This window comes from Protopterus annectens, chromosome 2.part1 (assembly GCF_019279795.1).
Source record: "Protopterus annectens isolate FY-2018-M chromosome 2.part1, PAN1.0, whole genome shotgun sequence".
In the NCBI taxonomy this organism is placed as follows: domain Eukaryota; kingdom Metazoa; phylum Chordata; order Ceratodontiformes; family Protopteridae; genus Protopterus; species Protopterus annectens.
The window spans coordinates 1,351,051,957-1,351,070,858 of record NC_056729.1 but is presented as its reverse complement, the minus strand read 5'-3'; the positions used below and the strand labels follow the sequence as shown (position 1 = coordinate 1,351,070,858).

Here is an 18,902-nt window from a genome sequence, read left to right as displayed (position 1 = left end):
AGGTATAAACAATAAAAAGATTAGTGAACTGTATTAAAAATGTAGATTACAAAAAGACATGCTATATGAGATACATATTTGGAAAGAAATGAGCATGTGAATTTGATAAAGAAAAGATTTCAAGAGAACTTATATTAATTCCTAGAGGAGCTCCAATAGTGATAGAAGAGGGGGAAAAGAATATTGTAGATTTGTAATAGCAAAGGGCTACTGGCAAGGGAGGAAGATTATGCTGGCATGTGTTTATATTCTATCTAAAACTGCTACATCTGAGCTTAAGAAATTTCTGGGAGAAACAATCAGCTTTCAGCAGAGAATATTACTTATAGCTGGGGAATGGAATTTGATTTGCAACAATGAGGATGTATCTGGGGGTCTAGACAGGAAACTATAACAAAATAGAAAATATATGAAGATATTTGGTATGGAATGTGTGAATTCAGTGGTAGGAGCTTAGAGAGAATGTATATATTATTATTCCCCAAGGTACATAAACTGGGCTAGGTTAGATAGAAATTATATTTCATAGGATGATGTGCATTTAATTGAAAAATTTCATGTACATCCAATAACTACTTCAGATCACTAGCCAATAATAACTAAAATAAAAGTCCATGTTAATGAAATAAAAATGAAACACTGGCAGTTCCCCACCTATCTGTTAAACAGAGAGGAATTTAAGGAATGGGAAGTGGAAATTATTTGGAAGTTATTGGAGAAGACAGAAATTTCTTCAGAAAATATAGCAAGGGAGTAGGATAAAATGAAAGTGGAGTTTAAAAGGGTAGAAATAAAAGGAAAAAGAGATATAGTTAAGAAGTAACAATAATTATTTAGGGGGGCCTGACAAAGGTTAAAGTACTGCAGAATAAAGGGAACCTCAAAGAACAAGAAGAGTGCTAAAACGAAAGTAAAAAAATACTTTGGTAATATGCAAGAATTTAGAAAGATGGCTGTTAAGCAACTGTTTCTGATAATAGCTTCAGAGCAAAAAGTATTTAGTACAATGACTCAGGCAACAGAAAGTAAAATGGGTTGTTGCAAAGCTTAACAAGCTTATAACAAGGAAAATAACCAGAGATCATGTAGATATATTAGAAATATTTTGGAAATTTTAAGGAAATCTTTGTAAAGTAGGGGAATATGGAAATCAAGAAAAAGTACAAATGGAAATGTTTATGGGGGAATTAAATATGCCAAGGTTAGAGATAGATGAAGCTCAGTTACTAACAGGATAAGAGAAGATGAGATAACAATGTGATATATAACCAATCTACAGGAATGTCTCCAGTAACAGGTGGTATTCCTGTAGAAGTTTGGAAGCTAGGATGGAAGAAAGTGATAAAACTCTGCGATGTTTTAACAGTTTTTTTTAAAGGAAGGGGGAGCAACAACATCCTGGAAGAAAGCAGTGGTGGCTATAGTACCTAAAGATGGTAAAGACCCATCAAATCCAGCTTCACATAGACCCATTTTGATTCTAAACCATGATTATAAAGTGTTTATGTCTTTAATGGCTACAAAAATGGCAAATGTGATGCCAAAATTGATAGACATGGATTAATGTGGTTTTGTAGGGGGGAGGCAAACATTTGATAACATTAATAGAACAGTGATAATCCAGAGGGAAGCAAAATGTAAGAAAATACCAATGTTGTTGGTGGGTCTTAATGAAGAGAAAGCATTTGACAGAGTAAGCTGGGATTTTATGAGTAGGGCAATGAAAGCATTTTCATTCCTTGACAAAATATAGAAGGATATATGTGTGATCTGTGGTGAAAATTAAAGTGGGAAGTTGCTCTCTAACAAGTTCTGTTTGAACAGAGGAACCAAGTAGGGTGTCCTCTTTCCCCTTTGTTATTTGAAGTATATTTAGAATCATTGGCAAAGAAAATAAGGGACTCAAAAATTCATGGACATAATTGGTATGGTAATCAAGAATAGTTGGCTTTATTTTCAGATGATATTATTTTGTACCTGATAAAACCAGGAAAGTACATCTCAGTGCTGTGGAACATTCTGAGACAGTTATATGGGAACATACTAAACTAAAGATAATATAAAACCTGAAAAATTGGAAGTTCTGTTTTATTGATATAGATAAGATACAAGCAGTGAAAATGTTTTTAGTCCCTTTAGTTTTATACACAGGTCAGGCATATTTTTACCAAGCAAAGGAGAAGTTGTGGATAGTAATTAATAAAAGTTGAAGGATTTTATCTGGAAGTGGAAAAGGACAAGAATCAAGTGGAATAGGTTTACCCTGCCAATAGAACAAGGTGATATGGGATTATCCGATTTGAAGGGACATTTTGTACCTACATAGTTAAAGCTCCTCCACGCATCATAGACAGGAAGCCATGGAAATGGATGATGATGAAACAGAGGGGAAACACTATAATTAAGTAGAGACTGGGATTTTGGTTGCAGATCCTTCAGTAGAATAACAATAACCATACAAAATATTGTATTTATAAAGTAGCAGCAAGTAGTCTAACAACTAAGACAACACATGAATGGAAAAAGGAGATTCTGCCAATAGGGATGCCTGCAATCAGGGATACAGAGAATATGCAAGAGGTGCTGAAATTTATTGGAGAAAACTGGCAAAGGATCCAAGGTATTAGGAGCAAATAATTAGAGAGGGAAAGGAAATAAAATGGGAAGAAGCAATAATTTATTTGGATTGCAGGCTAGAGATTATCTTCCCTATCAAGGACTGATATGAATATAAGCAAAGAGTAAGGAATAGGGGGATCCTAAGTGAAAGACCATCACTGGTAGAATTTTTTAGTAGAATCTAGAACAGAAGCTTTTTGTTAAAATAGATAATTAGTAGGGCATGTGATGCCCCAACACTGGACCGGTAATCAAGGAGCCTCAATCCTCACCACTGGCACCAGTGGGGCACATACACTGGGAGGATGATAGGTACACACACAGTATTTCCAGATGTAGCTCAGTGCATGAAGTGCAGTTTCCCTTAAGAGCACACAGAGACTACAGTCAGTCCGGCGCTGGTTTCTCCCTCTTTCTCCAGATTCCCAGTAAAACTCCCCACAGGCACAGCTATATACTTGAGATCTCAGCTGAGTGACCAAGCTAAGACCTCCAGCACCCTGTCTGTCTAACCAGTGCTTCATGTCCCTGCCCAAGTAACTGACACACCCACTCTTTGAGGTTTGATTTACACACACACACACACACACACACACACACACACACACACACACACACACACACACACACCTGGGAAAGGCTGACACAGTTTACTAACTATTCCCCCTTCTGTCCAGACTATAAGGTAGCACACACACACACACACACACACACACACACACACACACACACACACACACACACACACACACACACACACACACACCTGGGAAAGGCTGACACAGGTTTACTAACTATGCCCCCTTCTGTCCAGACTATAAGGTAGCTATCACTGCCATCAATCACTCCTTATCAGCTACTTTAAGGCCCTTAACAAAGGGTGCCCAATCATACTGTGTAATATTACTGTCAATACAAATGGTAGTTTGACCAAGAGCAAGGCTATTAGGAGTGGCCCACAGTGTCACCAAATAAATATACATTTGTTCTCAGAATTTAATTATCTCTACACAGATCAGCCACAATGAAAGATTTAAATGTAGAAAAGTACAAAACAGGTGATGCTGGTAAACTGCACTTCCAAAAAATAATCCAAATGCATAAAAAGTAAAGGAAGCAACAGACCACTGCTGTAGAGAATGCAAAATAGTTTAATCCACAATGAACATAAAATGGTGAGCGCTTTCATGGACCAAGCCACTTCATCAGACATTGAAACAAAGTATACAATTCATTTATATATCATCCTACACTCAATAATTGGGATCCCACCTTATCTTAAAGACACAGGTCATTCCATGTGCAAATGAAAGACAGCATATAAAAACAGCATATAAAAACAGTATAAAAAACAGCATATAGGAAACAACACATTTAAAAACGTGAACCAACATTTTTAAAAACTAAAACACACCAAAGGTATATTAATATTTCACTTTAACAAGTCTCTTCCTAGAAGAATGGGCTTGATGTTCATTTTGCCATTAAGCCCCCTGCCCATACTGGCCCTGATTCTCACAATCCATTCAAGTTCTTTCGTCTCAACTTTCAATTGCATATCACCCCCCCTGAGGTTGTCCACAACTTTGTCAATGGCCATGAAGGTGAACCTAAGTGTATCACCAAAGGTTCCTACATGTCTAGTTAAGGCATTCGTCTCTGCCTTCCTCCCTATATCATAGGAGTGCTCGCGCATGCGATCTCTTAACCTCCTGGTCATCATCCCTACATAGAATGATGCACATACCACACAATGGGCCAAGTACACAATGTTTGCACTATTACAGTTTGCAGAGAGTTTAAACTTAAACACTCTATCCATATCAGGATGCTTGAATTCTCTACTACAATCTATATACATACAGAAATTGCAGGCTTTATATGGAACGGTACCACCTTTACTCCCACTAACAGGATCCATTGCCAGGCCATGTTGTGACCTAGGTCCACACAGGATTCTTTTCAAGTTTGTTTTATTTTTATATACAAACTTTGGGGTATCACCCACTAAACCTTTAATAGCATCATCAGCACACAGGATGTTCCAGTTCCTGTGAAAAATGTTTTGTAGAAGCTTGATATTACTGGAGTAAGTCACTGACATTCTCATTTGTCCATCCAGAGTCCCTGCCCTCCGCACTGGCCGTTCACCATCAGAGAAGTATGGTCTGCCCTCTGTGCTCCTACATTCCATTACACCCCTCCGGGTGTCCTGAAGTTCAGTGGGGGCATAACCCCTCTGTGAGAACCTCATTCCCAGATCACCCAACTCACTTTCAAATCTATCCTGATCGGCCCTCAACCTAGACGTCCTCAGTCCCTGCCCCCTCACAATGTTCTTAAAAATGTGTTGGGGATGCATGCTGTTTCTGTGTAAATAACTATTTCTATAGCAATCCTTTCTGTGTATTTCTGTTTTAAATTGTCCATCATCCTTCTGTATAACCTTTACATCCAGGAAGTCAACTGTACTAAAAGAGCTCTTTATGGTGAACCTCAGGAAACTGGTGCATCTATTCAAATGTGAAAAAAGGGGGCAAAAGTAGACTCATCCCCCTCCCACAAGATAAAGAGGTCATCTACAAACCTCCTATAGAATTTCAAGCGTTTGCCATATTCTACCAACAGAAATTCCTTCTCCCAGCGGGCCATAACAATATTGGCGTAGCCACTGGCACAGGAAGTGCCCATGGCCACGCCATCCAACTGCTTGTACAGTGTGCCTTCAAATAAAAATAAGTTATTTTCCAAAATGAGCTCCATTAGAAGATATAAAAAATCAACACAGTGCCCATTGTACAGCCCATCTTCCAGCAGGTATTCCTTAAAATATTCAACCCCCACCTGGTTGGGAATAGCAGTAAATAATGACTGCACATCCATGGTAATGAGCAGCAACCTATCATCACTCACATACGTATTAATGAATAAATATAGATCTCTCAAGAAATTTTCTCTATCTAACAAAATAATAGAATTACTCCTCAGGACAGGTTTCAGGTGTCGCTCTACGTAGATAGATAGTGTTTCCATAGACCAGCCCCTCCCTGACACAGTGGGTCTCATTGGTGGTTCCAGGGGGTTTTTGTGAATTTTAGGAAGACCCTGTATTATAGGTACCACAGGACGTTCAACAATAAAATAATTAAATAAATCAATGCTAATAACATTGCACTGTAGACATTCATATACAGCATTATATATAGAGTCATTGCACCTCTTTGTAACTGAAAAAAAACCTAAACCTTATAAAACTTTATATTCAACACATTGTTGAGTGTGTCTATAATAGAGTAATCCAATTACCCCATAGATCCCCCCCCCCTTATCCGCTTATAAAAAAAAAAAAAATATCATTATGCAAGCACTCTAAAGCTATTCTTTCTTCTTTACTTAAATTATTAAAGTATCTGCCACTAGAATCACTATCATATAAATGATAAATATCTCTAACACACACCCTCTCAAAAGCATCAAGTATTGCACTATTGGTAGGAATGAACCCACTGGGTTTCTTAAAAACATTTACATCAATCTGGTCATTCACAGTTTTACCAAACTGCATTTTCAACATTATATTTCGTGTGAAGGCTTTCAGTTCCAGAATATTATCAGTCACTGTTCATTTTGTTAGCAGGTATGAATGACATATCTTTACTCAGCAAACTATCTTCAGCCTCAGTGAGAGCCCTCTGTGAAATGTTCCAAACTAGAGTCTTCCCCCTTGTTGCCACATCTTCTTGATGGTCATCGATTGCTGCTGCTCCTCCTCCTGGGACATTTTCCGTTTCATGCGGCCTCTGCTTTGTAAACGGTCGCGAAAAGGAGCTTGTTCAGATCGGGATATGGAGTAGTTAAAACAGTGGAATTCAAGTCCTGTGATGGCTCTGTGGTGTGTGTATGCATGGTTACTTCACTATACTTGCTATGTGTTCCATTGGAGGTGGTGGGCGCATCAGTTATATTTTTGTCACGAGCCTCAGGGTGCCCAACTTCAGGGCAAAGTGCATTGGAAATGGTACTTGCTCCTACCCCTTCCTGTGTAAGAGCACCACTCCCTACAGCATTGTTGATTCTATCTTGTGCAAGTGTCATGCTTGCATCAGACTTCATACCTTCGTTCATCTGGTTATCTACCCGATGCAGAAATGTGGTTGAATGCTGTTGGTTCCTATAAGTGGCATCAGGGCCATTCTGCTCTCAAGGCCAAGCAAACACCCGCCCATTCAGGAAATCTTCCTTGTCCCTCAGAATTTTCTTTTTCTTATAGGTAAGCAGTTGTCGCTCATATGCACCCACAGTTTCAATCAAATTGTCAAGTTTGATATCCACCAGGTTACTGGGAAAGCATTCATACAGTTCCTCTTGTGTCTTATAGACATTATCTGAAAGTTGAGCCTCCTCAGGCTTAAAATAATCAATGAACAATTGCATATATTTGTGGCTTGATTCTATATTAATACACTGCCACCTTGCCAACAAATCTGGGTACAATGTGCCATACGTTGGCATATTTAGAACACACAGGCCACGAGGGACAATATTTAATTGCAGACATGGTTCAAAGTAAAGTCTCTGTGACTGCAGGCATTTGAATTTACACCAATCACTGTCCAATTTAAAGCACATTTTCTTCAAAGTCACAGCATCATACTCACTGTTGATATCAGGCAACGCCATACTGACAGTCATTTCTTGATAAGCAGAGGATTCTCTGTAATCTCCACAAATCTTCTTAGGTGCCCCAAGTCTCGGTCATTCCCTCCTCTTAAAATATTAGCCTGTTCAGGCCCTTCCACTGAGAGATTAATTTTTGCCATGTCCAAGCACCACTTGTAACAGAATGCAACCAAGAAAAGTACAAAACAGGTGATGCTGATAAACTGCACTTCCAAAAAATAATCCAAATGCATAAAAAGTAAAGGAAGCAACAGACCACGGCTGTAGAGAATGCAAAATAGTTTAATCCACAATGAACATAAAATGGTGAGCACTTTTGTGGACCAAGCCACTTCATCAGACATTGAAACAAAGTATAAAATTCATTTATATATCATCCTCCACTCACTAATTGGGACCCCACCTTATCTTAAAGACACAGGTCATTAAATGTGCAAATGAAAGACAGCATATAAAAACAGTATAAAAACAGCATATAGGAAACAACACATTTAAAAACATGAACCAACATTTTTAAAAACTAAAACACACCAAAGGTATATTAATATTTCACTTTAACAAGTCTCTTCCTTCCTAGAAGAATGGGCTTGATGTTCATTTTGTTATTAAGCCCCCTGCCCATACTGGCCCTACAATCCATTTCAAGTTCTTTCGTCTCAACTTTCAATTTCACATCAACAATGCTGTAGGGAGTGGTGCTCTTACACAGGAAGGGGTAGGAGCAAGTACCATTTCCAATGCACTTTGCCCTGAAGTTGGGCGCCCTGAGGCTCGTGACAAAAATATAACTGACGCACCCACCACCTTCAGTGGAGCACGTAGCAAGTATAGTGAAGTAACCATGCGTACACACACCACAGAGCCATCACAGGACTTGAATTCCACTGTTTTAACTACTCCATATCTGATACGACAAGCTCCTTTTCCTGACCGTTTACAGAGCAGAGGCCTCATGAAACGGAAAATGTCCCAGGAGGAGGAGCAGCAGCAATCGTTGACCATCAAGAAGACGTGACAACAAGGGGGAAGACTCTAGTTTGGAAAATTTCATGGAGGGCTCTCACTGAGGCTGAAGATAGTTTTTGAGTAAAAAAGTATGTCATTCATACCTGCTAACAAAAATGAAGTGACTGATAATATTCTGGAACTGAAAGCTAATATGAGATTTCATACCTGCTAACAAAACACAATGACGGATAATATTCTTTCTGAGAAAGCCTTCACATGAATTATAATGTTGAAAATGCAGTTTGGTAAAACTGTGAATGACCAGACTGATGTAAATGTCTTTAAGAAACCCAGTGGGTTCATTCCTACCAATAGTGCAATACTTGATGCTTTTTGAGTGTGTGTGTTAGAGATATTTATCATTTATATGATAGTGATTCTAGTGGCAGATACTTTAATAATTTAAGTAAAGAAGAAAGAATAGCTTTAAGTGCTTGCACAATGATATTTCTATTTTATAAGACCAGCGGATAAAGGGGATCTATGGTGGTAATCGATTACTCTATTATAGGGACACCATGCTCAACATGTTGAATGATATAAAGTTTTATCGTAAAGTGGATTTTCATCAGGTACAGAGCACCTGAGGTGCATATATGCTGTATAATTGAATGTATAAGTCTGTGCTGCAATTATTAGTATTTATTTATTTATTTTTATTTATAATTTGAACTGTTGTAGTATAATACAGGGTCTTCCTAAAATTCATTCAAACCCCTGGAACCACCAATGAGACCCATTGTGTCAGGGAGGGCTGGTTCACGGAAACACTATCTATCTAAGTGAGGGCGACACCTGAAACCCCTCCTGAGGAGGAATTCTATTATTTTGTTAGATAGAGAAAATTTCTTGAGAGATCTATATTCATTCATTAATACGTATGTCAGTGATGATAGGTTGCTGCTCATTACCATGGATGTGCAGTCATTATTTACTGCTATTCCCAATCAGGTGGGGGTTGAATATTTTAAGGAATACCTGCTGGAAGATGGGCTGTACAGTGGGTGCTGTGTTGATTTTTTATATCTTCTAATGGAGCTCATTTGGAAAATAACTTATTTTTATGGGCACTTCCTGTGCCAGTGGCTGGCAATATTGTTACGCTGGGAGAAGGAATTTCTGTTGGTAGAATATGGCAAACGCCTTGAAATCTATAGTAGGATAGGAGATGAGATTTATTCTTTATCTGGGGGAGGATGATGAGCCTTTTGCCCCTTTTTTCACATTTGAATAGATGCACCAGTTTCCTGAGGTTCACCATAAAGCTCTTTTAGTACAGTTGACTTGGATGATGTAAAGGTTATACAGAAGGATGATGGACAATTTAAAACAGAAATACACAGAAAGGATATAGAAATAATAGTTATTTACACACAGAGACCATGCACATCCCACACACATTTTAAGAAGGGTGAGGCAGGGACTGAGGACGCCTAGTTGAGAGCCCGATCAGGATAGATTTGAAAGTGAGATCTGGGAATGAGGTTCACTGGGTTATGGTAGGTCCCGCCCAGGATGGACCCCAGGACACCCGGGTATGTGATGGACGAAGTAGAGTGTGACACAGATACTTCTGATGTGAAACGCCAGCAGGGAGGGCTGGATGGACAAATGAGAATGTCAATAGTAACTTTAGCCAGTAATAATCAAGTTTCACAAAACATTTTTCAGGAACTGGAACACTGTGTGCTGATGATGATATTTAAAGGTTAGTGGGTGATACCCCCAAAGTTGTATATAAAAATAAAAGAACTTGAAAAGGATCCTGTGTGCACCTAGGTCACAACATGTGAGTGGCAAAGGTGGTTGGGTTCCATATAAAGCCTGCAATTTCTGTGTATGTATATGGATTGTAGTAGAGAATTCAAGCATCCTGATATGGATAGAGTGTTTTAAGTTTAAAAACAAAACTTAAAACTGTAAAAGTACAAACATTGTGTGCCCATTATTGGTCTGTGCATCATGTCTGTATATAGGAACGACCAGGAGAGGTTGAGAGGATCGTGATGCGAGCACTCCCTACTATATGGGGAGAGGCAGAGGCAGAATGCCTTAGCTAGACATGTAGGAACCTTTGGTGATATACATAGATTCACCTTCATGGCCGTTGACAAAGTTGTGGACAACCTCAGGGGGGATGATGTCAAATTGAAAGTTGAGATGAAAGAACTTGAATGGATTGTGAGACTCAGGGCCAGTATCGGCAGGGGGCTTAATGACAAAATGAACATCAAGCCCATTCTTCTAGGAAGAGACTAGTTAAAGTAAAATATTAATATACCTTTGGTGTGTTTTAGTTTTTAAAAATGTTGGTTCATGTTTTTAAATGTGTTGTTTCCTATATGCTGTTTTTTATACTGTTTTTATATGCTGTTTTTATATGCTGTCTTTCATTTGCACATGGAATGACCTGTGTCTTTAAGATAAGGTGGGGTCCCAATTAGTGAGTGTAGGATGATATATAAATTAATTTTATACTTTGTTTCAATGTCTGATGAAGTGGCTTGTCATAAGCAGCCACAATTTTATGTTCATTGTGGATTAAACTATTTTGCATTCTCTACAGCCGTGGTCTGTTGCTTCCTTTATTTTTTATGCATAAAGGTTTAAATGTATTTAAAATTAAATAATAATAAAGAACAAGACAATACTAAATATATATTTACAGTGACATCAGAGTTTAAAATCACAGGAAATATTTATTTTTATTTATTTATTTATTTTACATTTGTTTACTGGGTAGTGTCTGACTGGACTGGTAGCCTGTTTTCAGTGGAGACCTGGGGAGAAAAGTTCCAGAAAAAAAAACAACAGATAAAAATACAGAAATGACATCAGAAAATATTAAAAAATATGCAATACACATTATATGCAATAAACAAAAACTAGATAATATTCTTACATTATAGCTACAAAATTAGAAATATAAACAACCAGAACCACCAGGATATAGATAACTAAGTAAAAATCAGAAAGACTGAAACAGGTAATGGGCAGACCCAACTGACAAGCTGTGTGTGCACAGTGATTTAGAATGTTAAAGCATTGAAATTTTGGAATTCTGAAAATTTATAGTGCAATAAGCAGTGAGGAAACAATAAGTTGTAACCTTGAATAAAAAAAATGAAAAATAACAATTGAGTTGAAAAGGTGAAATGAGCATAGGAAAGGAAAATAGTTGGAGAGAGGAGTTATCCAGGGGGGCTACAGGGGCATAGCCAGTTGCTTTTAAGATATTCTTTTATTTTTGTTTTAAATGAAGAGTAGCAGGGGATGCATTGTATGCCTGTGGGAAGAGCATTCCAGGACTTACCTATTTTGTTAGAGTAGAGGGAGTCACCATGGCAGTTATGTGATTGTGCTATTTTGAGCAGTGGCCTGTTGGAAGACCTAAGGGAGCTGCAGTGTACCTGTAGTTGGAGAAGGGTTGAAATTGTGGGGCAGCTATGAAGGTTATGAATGATTTTGTCGGCGAAAGTAAGTTGGTTTAAGGTTAGCAGGTTTGGAAGTTCTAGCTAGTTAGGTTGTAGAAGAGCAGAACAATGATGGGCTTTATGGGAATGATTAGTAGCAAACTTTGTGATTTTGTTGTAGCAGGATTCAAATTTATGCAGATTGGCCTTGATAAGTTGGTAAATTTGTGACAGCAGTGGAGAAGTGTTGAGAGAAGTTGTGATCTAGTTGTAGCTAGCCTGGCTTGGGGTGTTAGTTTGGGTTTGGCTCTGTAAAGAGCGCCAAGTTTAGAATTGACTTTTTTTGATAGTTAGGGAAATGTGAATATCAAATTTGAGATGGTCATCTATTGTAATACCTAGGAGTTTGGCCTGGTTAGTAGGTTCTATTTTGGTACCATTTGAGGAGTGAATAGAGAAGGGTAGGTAGTTGGACTTGGTAGTTTTGTCTGTAAATATTATTAATTTAGTTTTCTTTGGGTTTAGAATGAATTAGTGGATGGATAGGAAAATTTCAATTTCTTGGAAAGCTTTATGCATTTTTTTTCTTGTAGTTTTTATGTGGAAGGGGCAAAGCAGATGAGAGATGAATCATCTGCTTATTGGATGATTGAGGGAAGTTGGGTTGCTGTATTATGGTTATTAGTAAATATGATGAAGAGGAGGGGGGCCATGTATAGAACCTTGGGGTACACCAGTGGTTACTGGCAGTAGTGGGGAGAGTTCATTCTCCCATTTAGTAGCCTCTTGACAGTTTGATAGATAACTGAAAAACCATGACAGTGATGCTGGACTGAGATTGTATGTAGCGAGTTTATTAAGTAGTAGTTGGTGAGAAATGGTGTCAAAGGCTTTTGACATGTCCAGGAAAAGTGCAGAAACTAGTTGTCCATTGTACATAAGGTGGTGAATAGTACTAGTGAAAGATAACAAGGCTGTGTTTGTGCTATACTGGGGTCTAAAGCCATGCTGATATCAGATAGAAGGTTGTTAGAGGTAAGGTGGTTGAGGAGTTGTAGGTGAATACATTTCTCTAGGATTTTGGCTATGGGTGGGAGGATAGCTATGGGGCACTAGTTAGTGATGTCTCTAGAGGGGCCTCCTTTAAAACAACATTGCAGAACACTCTCAAATAAATAAAGAAAAATATCTAAGCTAAGCTTTTCTATATTCCTGACTGTATCTAAGAAAATTACTATACACTAGTTAAGTTACTTAAGAGCAAGGTAAATGTGTGGTGAATGGATCTTGATATTGTCAGGTCCAAGACAGAATACTGAATGCTGTCTCTCTCTAAGAGTTCTGAAAATAATATCTCAAATATTACTGCTGGGATAACTTACAGAATGACATCATTTCTTGTCATCTAACTCCTAGTTCCTTGGCTCAAAACAACCCTTGATGGCAGCTGGTAGCATGACCTCAGATCTTTTGGCAGATGGTAGAAGTCATAAAACAATGTACATTCCACTACATTTAAAGACATTACAGAAAGTTCTCTAGTTTAGACATTGTGTCTTCTTGCTGCCATAAAATCATTTAATTTCAGCTATTTTTCTGAAGTTAACCTCCTGTGTTCCAGTTTCCACATATAAAATATAAATTTAAACAGTTACAATAGTGCAGGTACATTTCTCTTCTTTTCCAGTAGAGCACACTGTGGATCCATTTTAAACAGAAGCATTTTGCAAACCCTTTTCAACACATGTCTACACAAACATGTTTGATATACACATAACATACAGTTCTAATGCAGTTGTAACATAAGTATCTTTTATAAATATAAATTTTTGAATATAAATCATTTTTATATTCACCAATGACATATAATTATTTACAAAATTCCAGATAGTTGTGCTGGCAGTATCTCCATTCATGACAGTACATGGAAAATATTGTATGATAACTATAGGAATCAATCAATGGAGGTTAGAAAGGACTGGGAAAAGAGATTGGATAAGCAATTCACAAAGAAAAAATGGAAGGATATATGTATGGCTTCCAAATATGCAACAAAGTCCAGAAGATGTAGGATTTTTTTGCATATGTATTTTTATACCCCAAGCAAACTCCAAAGAGTTTTTCCTCAGGTAGATTGCAAATGTTGGAGGTTTGATAGGGAAAAATAGATAATTGGGGATATATATTTTGGGAGTGTAATGAGTTGACAGATTTAAAAAATTGTCTGCATACTAATCTTTCAGAAATACTGAGTGGGTATATTGGTGTAAATAATAAAGTTATCTTTTTGAGTTGTGATACAGAATTGGAATATTCTAGACATAAGGCCTTGCTGGATTTAATTCTGGTGGCTGCCAAAAATGGAAAACAAATTCTAAACCAACAGTTTTAGAAATAGTGAATATAGTAACAAAGATAAGAACTGGAAGTGGGATCTTTGGAAAAGGGTAGGAGCAAATTAAATATAAAAATGGGAATTGTGGGAACAATACATGCAGAAGAATGTTTTGGAGGAGGAATGAGGTTTAAGAGAAGGCAGGAATTTAATGAGCTATGTAATGCCTGACTGACACTGACTGTATAGAAGATTATAGGTGATGTATAATGTTTGCAACTGAAAATATGTCAATATGGTTTGTTTTCATCTATATCAATGTATGATTGCCTATGTTTAATTCAATAAAGATATTCTTGTTTAAAAAGATAAAATAAAAAAAGAAAGAGAAAAATTATAAAACTACTAAATATAATTTATGTAAAATATGTGTGTAATGAAAAACTGAAAACACTATATGCAAAGTCTGGCCATATTTTTTTTAATTTTGCTGGACAAACATTTAAAAATATTTTTTTATCTGTTGGATTTGAAAGAGAAATAGTATGCCACCGTGGGTCATAGACATTTGCATAAGCATGAAAGAAAGCCAACATGAACAAACTGAACACTACAGCAGAGACATGTGCTATTCATTAAAGAAGAACATCCATCCATCCTCGTTTATTATAAATTAATTGCATTCTTATGCCCCACCCACAATCATATTAGATGAAAGTTAATTGTGTGCAATAACTATCCAGCCAACTGGGTCAAACAAGGTAACACCATCAATACCAAGTAATTTTTATATTTTATTAAATGGTAGGTGAGGTATTCTGGGGACCATTTTCAGATCCTTTCCTGGCTGCATGCACAAGTATTATAATCTGTTTTACAAAGAAACTATAAACAGTACAATATTCTACAGAAAATAAATGTGATTTTGTCCAACACTTACTACAACAAACTCAGTCAGACAGTTTTATTGACCTTAGTATAACCTTTGACTCTGTTCAGTTCACCAAATTCATATAATTTACTCACTAGAAGTTATCCCGTACATTACTATGCTGGATTATCAGCTGTGTAAATAAACACTGATCTTGTGTTAAAATATGTACACAGTCTCTGATTCAATAGAATTTAATGTTTGAATTCTCAAATATTATGTTCTGAGACAGTTGCTATGCTTTATGTTCATTAATGCCTTCAACATAATCCTACATAAGATTCAAGCTCTAGAGCATCTGAAAGATATATGGTTTGGCTCAACAGGAATGTTTATAAATCTGTAAAAACAAACAACAACAACAAAGAAAAGAGACATGATGTTCAGTAGAGATAGAATGTTTTCCATAGTACCAGGTACCTTTTCAGGCACAGTGCACCTCAGAGACAACACAGTTCTTCACACTCGTGTAATGGATAATCAACATCATCATCATTATCATTATTATGAAATAATGGAAAAACATTTTCGTTATACATTAGGGCAGACTTACAGTTTTTGTTCAACTCTGTCACTGTTGCATCTTTTATCTGTTTATTTATTTTAACAGTTTTATTGCTGGTTCCCAGCTGACCATGAAGCCCTCCCTCCATCTAGCCTATGAACCCATTTCTTCCTTCAGCTGAGAGCTCTTCTGCTTACTCATTCTGCAGAGGTGGCAATGAAACACTTCAATGTGGAGACATTATCCATGCTGGGATCAGGATTTTTTTGTACTTATGCTCTATGCTCTCCATACATGCCCGTGAATTCCAAGGGGGGAAAGGTACAATAGACTATAGCAAAATAAGTCCATCCCTCCATGTGGGATGCACTCAGTGGCTCTCACTCCCATATGATAGAACCTTTTGTGTGAATCCTACACTACACAATGGATTCTAACTCAAATATGTGTTGATGATGCATGCCACACCCCTTCCCTGAAGAGAGATGAACAGGCAAAACCTTATCATTCTTCTCATCTCCACATATCAGCTTCATCAGGTGCCCAGGCTACTAATCAAACACTGGTCACCTGTGATGTAATCAGGGTTTTATTCTGCTATTTCAGTAGAGCCATGCACAGATTATACCCATTAATAAATTGTGAGGCCAAACACTCCCATGCTAATGGTATGCTTTTTCTTATATTGGAATCTGACCTTTCACTAGTCACTGATGGAGCAACAACTGTCAGTGGTAAGAAGGAACAAATTCTGCTACAGGTGACTGGTAGAATTATACTCCAGTCCCTTTCTTTGGAACACTACCTTTTCAATCTCATCAAAGCTAATCCTACTCCCTATCAGATGAAGAGGAAGGATGGTATCAATCTCATCAAAGCTAATCATACTCCCTAATAGATGAAGAGAAAGGATGGTATCAGTCTCATCAAAGCTAATCCTACTCCCTATCAAATGAAGAGGAAGGATGGTATGAATCTCATCAAAGCTAATCCTACTCCCTATCAGATGAAGAGGAAGGATGGTATCAGTCTCATCAAAGCTAATCCTACTCCGTATCAGATGAAGAGGAAGGATGGTATCAATCTCATCAAAGCTAATCCTGCTCCCTATTAGGTGAAGAGGAAGGATGGCATCAATCTCATCAAAGCTAATCATACTCCCTATCAGATGAAGAGGAAGGATGGTATCAATCTCATCAAAGCTAATCCTACTCCCTATGAGATGAAGAGGAAGGATGGTATCAATCTCATCAAATCTAATCCTACTCTGTATCAGATGAAGAGGAAGGATAGTCTCAATCTCATCAAAGCTAACCCTACTCCCTGTCAGATGAAGAGGAAGGATGGTATCAATCTCATCAAAGCTAATCCTACTCCCTATCAGATGAAGAGGAAGGATGGTGACATATTTATAAATTTTCAGAGTTCTTTTCATTAAATCACTGTCCCTACCCTTTACAACATCTGAAGGACCAAACCATCTACCAGTAGCCTCTCCCATTTTCCATATCCCATCTTTCTACTCTCTTAAATGATTCATTAAAGCATTTACCTTCTGAGTTCCTGAAATGCCATTCTGTCTGCTGTTATAAGTTCAACAACATTTCATCAATTTAAAACTAGGTTATTCAGTCATTTCCTGAATTGTGTGTTTTTGTGCAGATAAATGATCCACTGTAATTCTTTCAGCATTTAGAATTTACATTTAATGTTGGTATCTTACTGTTATGTTTCTTAAAATTCTTAAACTTCATATATTGATTTTCTACCATTGTTGCATTGATATCACATTATTATATTGTAATCTTAGCCTTGCATTCAGATTGTTTCTACATACCTATAAATGAACAATGCTCTGTATATCTGTATCGTACTCTGTGAGCAATATGTTTCAGTAGTTGTGTTTATCTGGTTTTGCTTATTTTCACTAGACTGCCTACCTCATATAAATAAATAGAATGAGAGACAGATAAACACTGCTGGCAGGCATTTTTCTAAGGTCAAAACAACCAGCATAAGATGTGCACCATTATTAAAGAGAATTACAGTTGCAATCTCATACTATTAATTTCAGGTCCTAAAATGCATGAAATATAAGGGGAAAGTAATAACTGAGGGTAACCATATGTAAAATTATACAAATAAAAAAATGAATATGAAGGCAGAAGTGATATAAAAGTATAAATTTAAGGAGAGGTATAAGAAATGTTAGAAATACCCTTTTTTCACCATTTATAGCCATTAGATACAGCAGATAAAGCAGAAGCCTTAGTCTAAGGGACCTTCACAGGGTCTATGTCAGACCATCGAATGGCCATATTGTCGAATGTCATCTTGTTAACAATACAGGCTGTCAAACCCCCACTAATTATATATATATATATATATATATACCAACTCTGAGATCGCACTACAAAGGGGAAAAGGGCAAATTTCCTGATCCCCACCATAATGCGATCTCAGTCAGAACGGTTCAATGGCCTGCATGTCGACAAGATGATGTGTTCCACAATGTGGTCATTTGACAGTCTGACATAGACCCTCTTGAAAAATAAGAGTCCATCTGGGACTTGATCAAGCGTGCAATTGCAGATGCATAGTAATCAGTACTGTTCAGGTCATTTTGTCTGGATGCTTTGTGGTCTATATTTATTCTTAGATACAGTAGAACAAGCAAAAGCTTTAAGTCTAGGGAATTTCTAAAATTATCAGGGAGTCTATTCCACTTGCAAAGACCTATCATTCATAACCTCTGTTATTTAAGAGGATATTGCTGTGGATGAGAATATTCAACATAATGGCTCCATCATACTATGACTATAGGAAATATTTTGAGTTTATAGTAAATAGGACAGCAGTGACTGAATTGCCTTAATAATGGTGCAAGAAAGTTGTGTGAGGTATGGGAAGCAATCATTTTATAAGGCTTTACCCATGATGCTCAAATGATCAGAAAAATCTGCAAACTTTGGGCATAACATCTCACATCTTTGTGGTGTTATCAGGATTAAGAGCAGAAGAGCTGCAATGTTCAGTAGAAATTCTTTTTATTTTTCACTGTAGAACTGTCTAAATAATCCAGTAGTGTCAAAGAAGTATATAAATCGTTTCCAACACTGAAATGCTGTAAACCTAAATAAATCAGAATTGGTCTAGCTTTGTACAAAATTAGTTATTGCTTACTTCTTGCATTAACACCATACCGCTCAACTGTACAGATTTTCACAGACTATCCAGATGTTTGCCTCATATTTTGGGTCCGTTTTTCATAAAACTGTGATTTTCGGGCAAATTACTGGCAAATCATTACAGACTGAAGTTAGAAAATAATGACAGACATTTGCGTTTCAGACTTCATACCCTTCCGAAAATTCATGCTAATGCAAAAGCTGTTATTCTATCAACTTTCTA

General features: G+C 37.2%; 1 protein-coding gene across 1 annotated transcript in view; it reads left to right on the top strand.

The window, feature by feature from the left end:
- SORCS2 (sortilin related VPS10 domain containing receptor 2) overlaps positions 1-18,902 on the top strand; it is a 2,271,537-nt gene that overhangs the window by 2,183,936 nt on the left and 68,699 nt on the right. The gene's annotated exons all lie outside the window — the stretch shown is intronic.